The sequence below is a fragment of the Priapulus caudatus genome, unplaced genomic scaffold (genome assembly GCF_000485595.1).
Source record: "Priapulus caudatus unplaced genomic scaffold, Priapulus_caudatus-5.0.1 Scaffold552, whole genome shotgun sequence".
Classification (NCBI taxonomy): Eukaryota; Metazoa; Priapulida; class Priapulimorpha; order Priapulimorphida; family Priapulidae; genus Priapulus; species Priapulus caudatus.
In genome coordinates this window covers 231,892-246,095 of record NW_014577613.1, presented here as the reverse complement: position 1 = coordinate 246,095, position 14,204 = coordinate 231,892, and the positions used below count along the sequence as shown (strand labels likewise).

The following is a 14,204-nucleotide window of genomic DNA, read 5'->3' as shown; positions in this document are numbered from 1 at the left end:
ACATGCAGACACCTTACTGAGTACAAGCATTCAAACAGCGCTGACACCTTACTAGTACATAGCAACAAATGCAGTGCTGACACCTTTACTAGTACAAGCACAAACAGAGCTGAACCTTACTAGTAAAGCACAAACAGTGCTGACACCCTAACTATTAAAAGCACAAACAGTGCTGAACCTACTAGTAAAGCACAAAACAGTGCTGACAACCGTTACTAGTACAAGCCACAAAAACAGTGCTGACAACCTTTACCTAGTACAAGCACAAATCAGAGCTGACACCTTACTAGTACCAAGCAGCAAACAAAGCTGACACCGATACTAGTACAGCACAAAGCAGTGCTGACACCTTACTATTACATAGCAACAAACAGTGCTGAACAACCTTTCTAAGTACATAGCACAAACAGTGCGACACCTTACTAGTAACACACAGAACAGTGCCTGACACCTTACTAGTACAAGCACAAACAGTGCTGACACCTTACTAGTACAAGCAGGCAAACAGTGCTTGACACCCTTACTAGTACAAGCACAAACAGTGCTGACACCTTACTAAGTACAAGCACAAACAGGTGCTGACACCTTACTAAGTACAAAGCACAACAGTGCTGACACCTTACTATAACGGCTGACACCTTAACTTACAAGCACAAACGTGCTGACACCTTACCATAAAAGCACAAACAGCGCTTGACACCTTTTACAAGCACAACCAGTGCTGACACCGTTAACTAGTAAAGTCACAACAGTGCTGACCCCCCCTTACTAAGTACAAGCAAAACAGTGCTGAGCTACCTTTACTATACAAGCACAAACAGTGCTGACACCTTTACTAGTACAAGACGAAACAGTGCTGAACACTTAACTATTAAAAGCACAAACAGTGGGGCTGACACTCTTACTAATACACAGCACAAACCAGTGGTGCCACCGTTACTAGTACAAGCAACCAAACCAGTTCGCTACACCTTACTATACAAGCACCAAACAGGCGACACCTTACTAGTAAAACCACAAAACAGTGCTGAAACCTTACTAGTACAAGCACATACAGTCTGACACCTTACTAAGTACAAGACACAAACAGTGCTGACCACGTTACGCAGTAGAAGCACAAACAGTGCTGACACCTTACCAGTAAAAGCACTATAACAGTGCCTGTACACCATACTAGTAATAAGCAATCAAATCATTGCTGACTCACCTATACTAGTAAAAAGCATCAAACAGTGCAGACACGCTTACTAGTACAACACAAACAGTGCCTGACACCTTACCAGACAAGCATCAAACAAGCTGACACCCTAACAGTAAACACAAACAGTGGCTGACCGTTACTAGTAAAACAGTGCTGGACACCTTTACTAGTAGCGCACAGACCCTTACTAGCAGTGCTGAACCGATTACTTTCAGTACACAGCACAAACAGAGCTGACACCCCCAGACAGTACACAATACAGTGCTGACACCCCTTTACTAGTAAATCACCACCACAACCCAAGAGTGGCTGACACCTTACTAGTAGCAAGCACCAGGACCCCCACTTTAACTGTCAAGCCACACACAATATCGGCTGACCACCTTACTAGTACAAGACACAACAGATGCTGGACGCACACACCTCCTAGTCACCACAGTGCAGACACCCTACTAGTCCCCAACAGTGTCCCGGTCTAGTACAAGACAACAGTGCTGACGACCATTACTAGTACAATCACAAACAGTGCTGACACCTCTACTAGTACAAGCACAAACAGTGCTGACACCTTACTATTAAAAGCAGCAACAGTGCTTGACACCTTACTATACAAGCACAGACAGTGCCTGACACCTTACCAGTACAAGCACAAACAGTGCTGACACCCTTACTAGTACGAGGCACAAACAGTGCTGAACACCTTACCAGTACAACACAAACAGTGCGACACCTTACTAGACAGAGCAAACAAACAGTGCTGACACCTTACAGTACAAGCACAAACAGTGCTGACACCTTACTAAGTACACAGCACAAACAGTGCTGACCACCTTAACTAGTACAGAGCAAAACAGTGATGAAACCGTTTACTATGACAAGCAGCACACAAGCTGACACCTTACCAGTAAAAGGCACAAAACAGTGCTGACACCTTACTAGTACAAGCCACAAACGTGCAGACACCCTTACTAGTAACAAGCACAAACAGTGCTGACGACCTTACACAATTACAAACAACGAACAGTGCTGACAGGAGCTCCTACTAGTACTAAGCACAAAACAGTGCAGACACCTTACTAGTACAAGCACAACAGTGCTGACACCTACTAGTAAAGCACAAACAGTGCTGACACCTTATCATAGTCAAGTAGCAAAACAGATGCTGACACTTACCTTCAGTAAAAGCACAAACAGGTGCAGACACTCTTACTAGTACACAGCGACAAACACGTGCCTGACACGCTTACCTATACATGACACAAACAGTGCTGACACCTTACTAGTACAAGCACAAACAGTGCTGACACCTTACCAGTAAAAGCACAACAGTGCAACACCTTACTAGTACAAGCACAAACAGTGCTGACACCTTACTAGTACACAGCACAACAGTGCTGAAACCTTCATACAAGCACAAACAGAGCTGACACCTTACCAAGTAAAAGCACAACGTGCTGACACCTTACTAGTCAAGCACAACCCCCAACAGCTGACGACTTTACTAGTCAAAAAACAGTGCTGACACCTAACCAGTAAAACACAAACAGTGCTGACACCTTTACCAGTAAAAGCACAAACAGTGCAGACACCTTACTAGTACAACACCAACAGTGCTGACGACCTTACAGAAAGAGCACAAACAGGTGTTGAACACTACTAGTACCAGCACAAAACAGTGCTGACACCTTACTAGTACAATCACAAGACAGTGCTGACAGCCCTTTTACCAGTGAAAAGCACCAAACAGTGGCTGAACACCTTAACTAGTACAAGCACAAACAGTGATGACACCTTACTAAGTACAAGCAGCAAACAGTGCTGACACCCTTACCCCAGTAAAAGCACACAACAGTGCTGGACACCTACCCAGTAAAAGCACAAACCAGTGCTGACACTTACCAATAAAAGCACAAACAGTGCTGACACCGGCTTACTAGTAGCAGTAGCCACGAAACAGTCGCGACACCGATTACTAGTAACAAGCACAAACACGTGCGACCACGCTTACTAGTACAAGCACATAAGCAGTGCTGACACCTTCACTAGTACAGCACAAAACCGTGCTGACACTTACAGTACAGCACATAACAGTGCTGCACCTTACTAGTACAACACCGACAGTGCTGACACGTTCTAGTTAAGCACAAAACAGAGCTGACACCCTAACCAGTACATGCACAACAGTGCTGTACCAACCTTATAGTCAAGCACAAACAGTGCTGACACCTACTAGTAACACAGCACAAACATGCTGACACTCCGTACCTACTAGACATAGCACAAACAGGTGCTCGACACCTTACTAGTACAAAGCACAAACAGGTGCTGACACCTTACCAGTACAAGCACAACAGTGCTGACACCTACCAGTAAGTTACAGTTAAGTAAAGTTAAAGTTAAGTTAAGTAGAACGTAAGTAAGTTAAGTAACCCTTAAGTTGCTCCGCCAAGATACCTACCGATATCTGCTTACCGGCTGCTAGCAGGCCGCTGCGATGTCAATGCAGACCCAACCACAAGGCAAGGCCTTGAGAACCGGTCTCGGACGCGAAAGTCTTCACGGTTGAAATTCGGAAATGCACTAGCTTGTTGTCGGCGATCGGTCAGCCCCCGCGACAACCGCCACACATGCAGAACGACGTGTTTACGTTTTTACACACCGTCGTTCTCCGACCAAGCACCTGGCAGCCACTCTTGCTACAGCGATTACTTACTACAACTTTACTAAGGCAGTAAGAACCCAACTTTCCTACCACATCCCCAGCAGTTAGCGAATGCACTAACAAAAAAACTTCCGCGAGCGGACTACTGCTACCGTACTTATGACCAACACCCACACTAGCCTACTGGCAAAATTTCAACGAAAATTGAGCGGGTCCGTAAATGCCTACATATCACAATAGTCTCGCTGCAACAAGCTGTCTCCATAAAGTCGAGCTCATGCCGCGCTAACTGGCCGTACAACACACTGTGCTACGTCCTCACTGGCAAACAAACTTCGAAAAAAATTGAGTGGCATAGCCCGAGGCAGAGGAGCAGATTAGGGGAGCGACGGAGACGACGAGGGCTGTAAATTGTTCGTGTCTGCTAACTGCAATACAATACACTAAAGCTTGCCTGTAAACAACTTCAACAAAAGCGAGCGGACCTGACGTAAGCGGCCAAGAGCAGACGACGCCGAACGACTACTCACTCTTGTGTTCGAGGGAAACACGATTTGACGCATCAGCCTCGCGTGAGCAGCGGATAGAACGTGAAGCGGGCGTCTGCTTGCCGCGACCGCTCCCCTCCATTCCTCCTCCTCCTTCCTCCGCCACCCAGCTCTCCACCTTCCTGCGTCCTGCGTCTGTGCGTTCGGTTCGCTCCTTGAGCACATGTGCCGGCCACCCAACTTCGCCAATCTGCGTCTGCAAGCAACAGTGGAGCGCCCGTCTGCAACATCTGGCAGAACAACGCAGACCATGGGTGCAGATCACGTCCGAGAATCAAGCGCACTGACGTTTCTGTGTAACTCGTGCGCGGAAGGACTGGCCATCAGCTTTTGGAGCAACAGCGCTACCACTGGTCACGATGAAGAAGACTGAAATACCACTAATTGTTTCTGAACACATCTAGACGTACTGTGAAAAGCAAGTATTGTAAACTCTTACACTACTTACCTTAAGAGCACGTATATTACGAAAAGTGCAGATGTGTGATTGGTGTGTTTCGCTCAAGAGATCAAAGCAACGAATAGTTTAACAATAAATGAGACGCTACCTGTTTGTTGACAAGGCCAGGCGTGCCCGCCATATTTCACCAGGAAACAGTGCTGCATCATGCCATTTCCCAGCACCGTAGGCGGCCAAGTGGAGGCAAACTATCACCTATAAGAAAAAATAACCACATCAAATAAAATGGCAAAGTTAACAGGACGTGCCAAGTAATCGAAACGGCAGGTGAAACCACATCTTAAATCGTATTAACATAGATAACAGTTTTCTATAAAGTGAAACGTACGCAGACTTGGGACCAGCACAGCGTCTGTACTGCTGGCCACGCCACTAGTCGGCGCTAAGCTCTTCCTTCTTGATAATCACAATGCGCTCGCAGTGCGAACGCCAGAGAGGTGTGACCATCTAGATTCCCGTAGTTCCAGGTTCAGCGACTGATCTCCTCCAACACAGCGAAAAGGACTCGTTCGTTTCCCAGTGACAGACGGCACAGTGCAGCGCGGTTCTGTATCAATCAGTCAATAATCAAATAAAACTCAAATAAATTATCAAATCATAATGCAGCGCTGAGAAGTCGAACCTTTTTTAAAGATGAATAATTCAAATTTTCTAATAGGTAACTTTCAGTACGCCTAGTCACAATCAGAGGTTACACTATGAAGCCAAACGGCTCGTACATTTTTTAAATAGCTTCTAAGAAGAGACGTGATCTAAACTAAAACTGGTGATAGCCTCAGCTTCTCGAGTGTCCTTACCTTCCATGCTGTCCTGGACGTTGGGGTCTGCATTGTGCTGAGTAGCAAAGCCGCAACACAGCACATCCCCTCGACATCCTGAAAACACATGACAGACAACGCTGATGACTCAAAATAACCCTGTAGAGGGTAGACATCCTATCTAATTTAGATCAAACCTGAGCGTGAGAACTCTGGTAGACAGAACCACTCCGCTTAGTCACCTTCGTCACCACCAAAATAACCCGGTAGCGGGTAGACATCCTACTAATTTAGATCAAACCTGAACACAGAACTCTGGTAAGACAGACATCAGCTAAGTCACCTGCCTACATTACTCAGCCAGGTAGAGGGTAACCTATTCTAATTAAAACAAAACCTGAGAGCAGAAACTCTGGTAAGCCACCACACCTGCTATGTTGACAACTGAATTGAAATGATTACCTCTGGCTTCCAGGTGGCTGCAGAGCAGACGCGACGATGTGGTAGCGGGTGTTTCCTTCTCCTCCTCGAACGTGGTGACATTGGCGTTTGCACGCGTTACAGGATTAGGAATGTTGCAGGCGAATTCGTCGCCTACAACGTGAAGAAACAATGCCCTGAGATATACACATCATCATGGCAGGAAAAAACTGTGGCGCATACACTCACCATTTCTGTAACAATATGCTAACCATTTGGAGAATGTAAACAGCTATTTTTTTAGAGGTTGTGATAGTTGTTTTTTCTCAACAGCTGAATCCTATTGAATATCAACATACAACTCAACTGAAATTAAAATCGACCATTTACTTGTGCGTCTTTAGTAATCGCTCCAATGCTCCCAAATCAACTCGCCTTGTAATGTTTATTAGGCTTTGGATTTAAATTGTCGGCTCTCAATGCTCCAAACTTACTTGTTATCTTCACTAAGCTTTGGACTAAAATTACAACAGACGCAAAACCAGCCGAGAACGTTACGACGACTCGTCTTCACGAACCTAACGCACCCCTGTACATGGCCTTCGTGCAGAAAGTGTCTCTGCCCTTCCCGTCGCTGTGGTTCATGTCTACCTTGTGCATGACCAAACGTTTGCGCCGATGCTTCCTGCCTTCCGCTGCAGAGCCAGGTCTAGAGCGCAGCTCACCCTTCATCAATCAAACTCATTCAACTTCTCAGGAAAGCTGCCAAAACAAAACGGCACAGACTTATACCACACCAACACTTATTTTAATATATATATGTATACTATATATATATATATATATATTGAGCGTAGAACTCTGGTAGACAGACACCTGCTTAGTCACCCGCCAAAATAACCCGGTAGCGGGTAGACATCCTACTAATTTAGATCAAACCTGAACACAGAACTCTGGTAGACAGACATCAGCTAAGTCACCTGCCTACATTACCCAGTAGAGGGTAGACCTTATTCTAAATTAAAACAAAACCTGAGCGCAGAACTCTGGTAGCCACACACCTGCTAAGTTGACAACTGAAATTGAAATGATTACCTCTGGCTTCCAGGTGGCTGCAGAGCAGGACGCGACGATGTGTAGCGGTGTTTCCTTCTCCTCGAACGTGGTGACATTGGCGTTTGCACCGTTACAGATTAGGAATGTTGCAGCGAATTCGTCGCCTACACGTGAAGAAACAATGCCCTGAGATATACACATCATCATGCAGGAAAAAACTGTGGCACATACACTCACATTTCTGTAACAATATGCTAACATTGGAGAATGTAAACAGCTATTTTTTAGAGGTTGTGATAGTTGTTTTTTCTCAACAGCTGAATCTATTGAATATCAACATACAACTCAACTGAAATTAAATCGACCAATTTACTTGTGCGTTTAGTAATCGCTCCAATGCTCCAAATCAACTCGCTTGTAATGTTTATTAGGCTTTGGATTTAAATTGTCGCTCTCATGCTCCAACTTACTTGTTATCTTCACTAAGCTTTGGACTAAAATTACAAGCAGACGGCAAAACCAGCCGAGAACGTTACGACGATCGTTTCACGAACTACGCACCCCTGTACATGGCCTTGTGCAGAAGTGTCTTGCCCTTCCCGTCGCTGTGGTTCATGTCTACCTTGTGCATGACCAACGTTTGCGCGATGCCTTCCTGCCTCCGCTGCAGAGCCAGGTCTAGAGCCAGCTCACCCTTATCATCAAACTCATTCAACTTCTCAGGAAGCTGCCAAAAACAAAACGGCACAGACTTATACACACACACGACACGAACCCCACACCGCTTAGATAGTCAAATTAGCGTGGCATGATTCAAGCGTCGCAGTAACCACGCATGTAAAGTAAAGACACCCAGCTAGTCCACATAGCGTCACGTCACGAAGAGATGAGCGAGACTTCTAGATTGGATCTGATTTGATTTGAGAGAGAGAATGGTGTATTCAGTGCTTATACTTGAAGACTACAGACGTTGCAACAAATCGCAACATTAATGCAGTGGATTTGCTGCATAATGCAAACGTGACTCTGCAGGCAGAGAAAACTACCCATACCCTGCATGTTAACGTTAGCTCCTTGCTCCAGTAATCTATTGTACCCAATTCTGGCCCCACTGCACAGCTAGATGCATCACGGTGTTTGCCCATCAATATTGTCTTTTCCGTCCCTCACCATTCCGGACCACCCGCCGCCTCGCGGACATGCTTGATATCACATATGGCCTAAAAAAAACAGAAAAAAACAAATGAAGTAGCGTACATGAGTCGTTAGATCTCGACAAGTCTAAAAACTTGCGTCGCCCTCGATCACCAATTAGGTGGTGCGTTTCTGTAGTTTTCCAACTACTAGCAGCAACCACTGATCGACGAGCAATGCTGTGACCATAATGCATGGGCAGATCTTCGTAAAAATGCTACTTCTCGCACAGCGATAACTTGTCACAAACCCTAATCCACCAACTGGGCTGTATTTCCACTACACAGAATCGCACTGACGACTGTTCTAGTTGTGACCAACCTCTAGTATTGACAAATGTATCGTGCACACAAAGGTCAGAGTGACGAAACGCAGGCCGTGACAAAGCGCAGCGAGACAAAACGCCAGCGTGGCAAATGCAGGCGTGACAAAACGCCGCCGTGGACAAACCGGCAGCGTGACAAGACGCCAGCGTGACACGACGCAGGCGTGACAGGACGGCACGCGTGACAAACACAGCGTGACAAACTCAGCGTGACAATAGCGCACGCGCCAGAACCAAACCGTACAGCAAACTGCTGCGGTCACTTCACATACACGTCCCTGTCAGGAACAATACCTGTCTGACATCGAGAAAGCAGGCGATCGCCTCGTTGTTCTGCCGTCGAATGGCCCGCGGTGCCAGCAGCGGTCTGTTCGCAGGCCCGTCAGGACCACGCTCCACAGCTGTCGTCGTCACCAGCGATGCCTTCACCTGCCCGACGCAAAAACACACTCCGATGGATCGAGAAGATCCAGGATTGGAACAGAACGAAACCACAACAGCGAAATGATGACAGTCGAGCCCGGCTCGGTATAATGAAACACGCACCCCGCCGCCTCGCGAGATATTTCACAGAATGAACCGCCGCCCGATACCAACGATATCGTCGAACCAGCAGCGTCAGGTACACAATTTGTCTTACAGCAAGGTGACACACAAGATCCACACATATCAAACTCATGCAACCAACGCATGCTTGAAAAACATAAGTTGCATCGCACGAAAAAACGCCGCACCCCAAACAACCGCGCGAGCGGCTCGAGATACCGAACAGGACAAAACCACGACACCCGAGACCACGCCAACATCACTTGCGTCACCACACACAGCCAGTAGGTAAACCCACCCCACCCTTTGTCCTAGCAAATCGATACATGAGCCCATAGAAAAAATAATATACCGAATATGCATACCCGCTAGAACACGTGCAAAGACTGCCGACCGAGATATATAATAAGTATGCAGGATAGGTTCATTACACAACCCACCCCGAACGCCCCCCATAATCCATAATCCAAAACCAGTGAATACAACATAGTTTAAAAAAGAGTAAGCAAATTTGTGACGAATACTGTAAGCGCAAATAAGTTTTGCGCAGTCAGGATATTTCGCAGAATTCAAAAACTTGACGGACCATTTCGCAGAGTGTTCATGTTCGCGGTCGTTGGATTCCCGGAATCAGTGAAGAAGCGGCGGTGTGGTTATTTTCGCGGATGCGGGGACCGCGTTCGCGGAAATTGCAGCGAAAATTAAACCGACAGCGCAAATAATATCAGCGTATACAGTACTGAGATCCCAGCGAGAACTGCCACGCAGAACAGGACCCAGATCGTCTTCCCTGGTCCGGTTATCTGAGTGCCTTCCACATGCGGCCTGTTGCCCTGCGATCCGGAACTTCCGTCGCGTGTTGGCCCCCTTGTTGCGGCACAGCGCTCAACTACGATTGGTAGGTGCGCTTAATGAAAGTTCCAGCGGCGTTTTTCCTCGGTCCCACGTGGTCTGAAGCGTAAAATACGCAAAACAGCGCTCGATGTTCATCATTTTTTTGTTGTCCGTGTTATCTATGCCTTGGCGATTTCAACGCGTCAGTGGAACCTTAAACATTCTGATGCAGATCTAAATTCTTCATATCAATGCTTTTTTTCTGATTAGTCTACATAATCATACGCGTGTAATTTGTGTAGCGTAAACGTACAGAATGAGCGGTCTAATTCAAGAAAGATCTAATTCTTCTCAGTACATAAGGCTTTTCTTATGATTAGTCAAGCATCTACTGCGTAATCTGTCTAAGCTAATGTACAGAAATGTGCAGCTGTCACCTTCTCGACGTGATGTCAGCACTGTGATCCAGCAGAAACAATGGCGCCTGCGCGGTCCTGCTTTATGCATGGCTTGATGGAGCATGTTATTACCCCTCAGCATCCTTGCAAATCTGCCAAGTATGGGTTTAGTGCCATGCTGTTATTATATTTGTGAAATATAATTAATATTATTGATGTAAATTGTTAAATGTCCTGAAACACTTACCCAGTAAAAAGAGCACAAACAGTGCAGACACCTACTAGTACAAATCAAACAGTGCCTGACACCGTTAACTATACAAGCACATAACAGTGCTGACACCTTACTTAGTACTAAGCACAAACAGTGCTGACACCTTACTAGTACAAGCACAAACATGCAGACACCTTACTGAGTACAAGCATTCAAACAGCGCTGACACCTTACTAGTACATAGCAACAAATGCAGTGCTGACACCTTTACTAGTACAAGCACAAACAGAGCTGAACCTTACTAGTAAAGCACAAACAGTGCTGACACCCTAACTATTAAAAGCACAAACAGTGCTGAACCTACTAGTAAAGCACAAAACAGTGCTGACAACCGTTACTAGTACAAGCCACAAAAACAGTGCTGACAACCTTTACCTAGTACAAGCACAAATCAGAGCTGACACCTTACTAGTACCAAGCAGCAAACAAAGCTGACACCGATACTAGTACAGCACAAAGCAGTGCTGACACCTTACTATTACATAGCAACAAACAGTGCTGAACAACCTTTCTAAGTACATAGCACAAACAGTGCGACACCTTACTAGTAACACACAGAACAGTGCCTGACACCTTACTAGTACAAGCACAAACAGTGCTGACACCTTACTAGTACAAGCAGGCAAACAGTGCTTGACACCCTTACTAGTACAAGCACAAACAGTGCTGACACCTTACTAAGTACAAGCACAAACAGGTGCTGACACCTTACTAAGTACAAAGCACAACAGTGCTGACACCTTACTATAACGGCTGACACCTTAACTTACAAGCACAAACGTGCTGACACCTTACCATAAAAGCACAAACAGCGCTTGACACCTTTTACAAGCACAACCAGTGCTGACACCGTTAACTAGTAAAGTCACAACAGTGCTGACCCCCCCTTACTAAGTACAAGCAAAACAGTGCTGAGCTACCTTTACTATACAAGCACAAACAGTGCTGACACCTTTACTAGTACAAGACGAAACAGTGCTGAACACTTAACTATTAAAAGCACAAACAGTGGGGCTGACACTCTTACTAATACACAGCACAAACCAGTGGTGCCACCGTTACTAGTACAAGCAACCAAACCAGTTCGCTACACCTTACTATACAAGCACCAAACAGGCGACACCTTACTAGTAAAACCACAAAACAGTGCTGAAACCTTACTAGTACAAGCACATACAGTCTGACACCTTACTAAGTACAAGACACAAACAGTGCTGACCACGTTACGCAGTAGAAGCACAAACAGTGCTGACACCTTACCAGTAAAAGCACTATAACAGTGCCTGTACACCATACTAGTAATAAGCAATCAAATCATTGCTGACTCACCTATACTAGTAAAAAGCATCAAACAGTGCAGACACGCTTACTAGTACAACACAAACAGTGCCTGACACCTTACCAGACAAGCATCAAACAAGCTGACACCCTAACAGTAAACACAAACAGTGGCTGACCGTTACTAGTAAAACAGTGCTGGACACCTTTACTAGTAGCGCACAGACCCTTACTAGCAGTGCTGAACCGATTACTTTCAGTACACAGCACAAACAGAGCTGACACCCCCAGACAGTACACAATACAGTGCTGACACCCCTTTACTAGTAAATCACCACCACAACCCAAGAGTGGCTGACACCTTACTAGTAGCAAGCACCAGGACCCCCACTTTAACTGTCAAGCCACACACAATATCGGCTGACCACCTTACTAGTACAAGACACAACAGATGCTGGACGCACACACCTCCTAGTCACCACAGTGCAGACACCCTACTAGTCCCCAACAGTGTCCCGGTCTAGTACAAGACAACAGTGCTGACGACCATTACTAGTACAATCACAAACAGTGCTGACACCTCTACTAGTACAAGCACAAACAGTGCTGACACCTTACTATTAAAAGCAGCAACAGTGCTTGACACCTTACTATACAAGCACAGACAGTGCCTGACACCTTACCAGTACAAGCACAAACAGTGCTGACACCCTTACTAGTACGAGGCACAAACAGTGCTGAACACCTTACCAGTACAACACAAACAGTGCGACACCTTACTAGACAGAGCAAACAAACAGTGCTGACACCTTACAGTACAAGCACAAACAGTGCTGACACCTTACTAAGTACACAGCACAAACAGTGCTGACCACCTTAACTAGTACAGAGCAAAACAGTGATGAAACCGTTTACTATGACAAGCAGCACACAAGCTGACACCTTACCAGTAAAAGGCACAAAACAGTGCTGACACCTTACTAGTACAAGCCACAAACGTGCAGACACCCTTACTAGTAACAAGCACAAACAGTGCTGACGACCTTACACAATTACAAACAACGAACAGTGCTGACAGGAGCTCCTACTAGTACTAAGCACAAAACAGTGCAGACACCTTACTAGTACAAGCACAACAGTGCTGACACCTACTAGTAAAGCACAAACAGTGCTGACACCTTATCATAGTCAAGTAGCAAAACAGATGCTGACACTTACCTTCAGTAAAAGCACAAACAGGTGCAGACACTCTTACTAGTACACAGCGACAAACACGTGCCTGACACGCTTACCTATACATGACACAAACAGTGCTGACACCTTACTAGTACAAGCACAAACAGTGCTGACACCTTACCAGTAAAAGCACAACAGTGCAACACCTTACTAGTACAAGCACAAACAGTGCTGACACCTTACTAGTACACAGCACAACAGTGCTGAAACCTTCATACAAGCACAAACAGAGCTGACACCTTACCAAGTAAAAGCACAACGTGCTGACACCTTACTAGTCAAGCACAACCCCCAACAGCTGACGACTTTACTAGTCAAAAAACAGTGCTGACACCTAACCAGTAAAACACAAACAGTGCTGACACCTTTACCAGTAAAAGCACAAACAGTGCAGACACCTTACTAGTACAACACCAACAGTGCTGACGACCTTACAGAAAGAGCACAAACAGGTGTTGAACACTACTAGTACCAGCACAAAACAGTGCTGACACCTTACTAGTACAATCACAAGACAGTGCTGACAGCCCTTTTACCAGTGAAAAGCACCAAACAGTGGCTGAACACCTTAACTAGTACAAGCACAAACAGTGATGACACCTTACTAAGTACAAGCAGCAAACAGTGCTGACACCCTTACCCCAGTAAAAGCACACAACAGTGCTGGACACCTACCCAGTAAAAGCACAAACCAGTGCTGACACTTACCAATAAAAGCACAAACAGTGCTGACACCGGCTTACTAGTAGCAGTAGCCACGAAACAGTCGCGACACCGATTACTAGTAACAAGCACAAACACGTGCGACCACGCTTACTAGTACAAGCACATAAGCAGTGCTGACACCTTCACTAGTACAGCACAAAACCGTGCTGACACTTACAGTACAGCACATAACAGTGCTGCACCTTACTAGTACAACACCGACAGTGCTGACACGTTCTAGTTAAGCACAAAACAGAGCTGACACCCTAACCAGTACATGCACAACAGTGCTGTACCAACCTTATAGTC

General features: G+C 45.8%; 1 protein-coding gene across 1 annotated transcript in view; it reads right to left on the bottom strand.

Moving 5' to 3' along the window:
- Positions 1-14,204, bottom strand: part of LOC106811563 (rabankyrin-5-like) — a 35,287-nt gene that overhangs the window by 8,080 nt on the left and 13,003 nt on the right. The gene's annotated exons all lie outside the window — the stretch shown is intronic.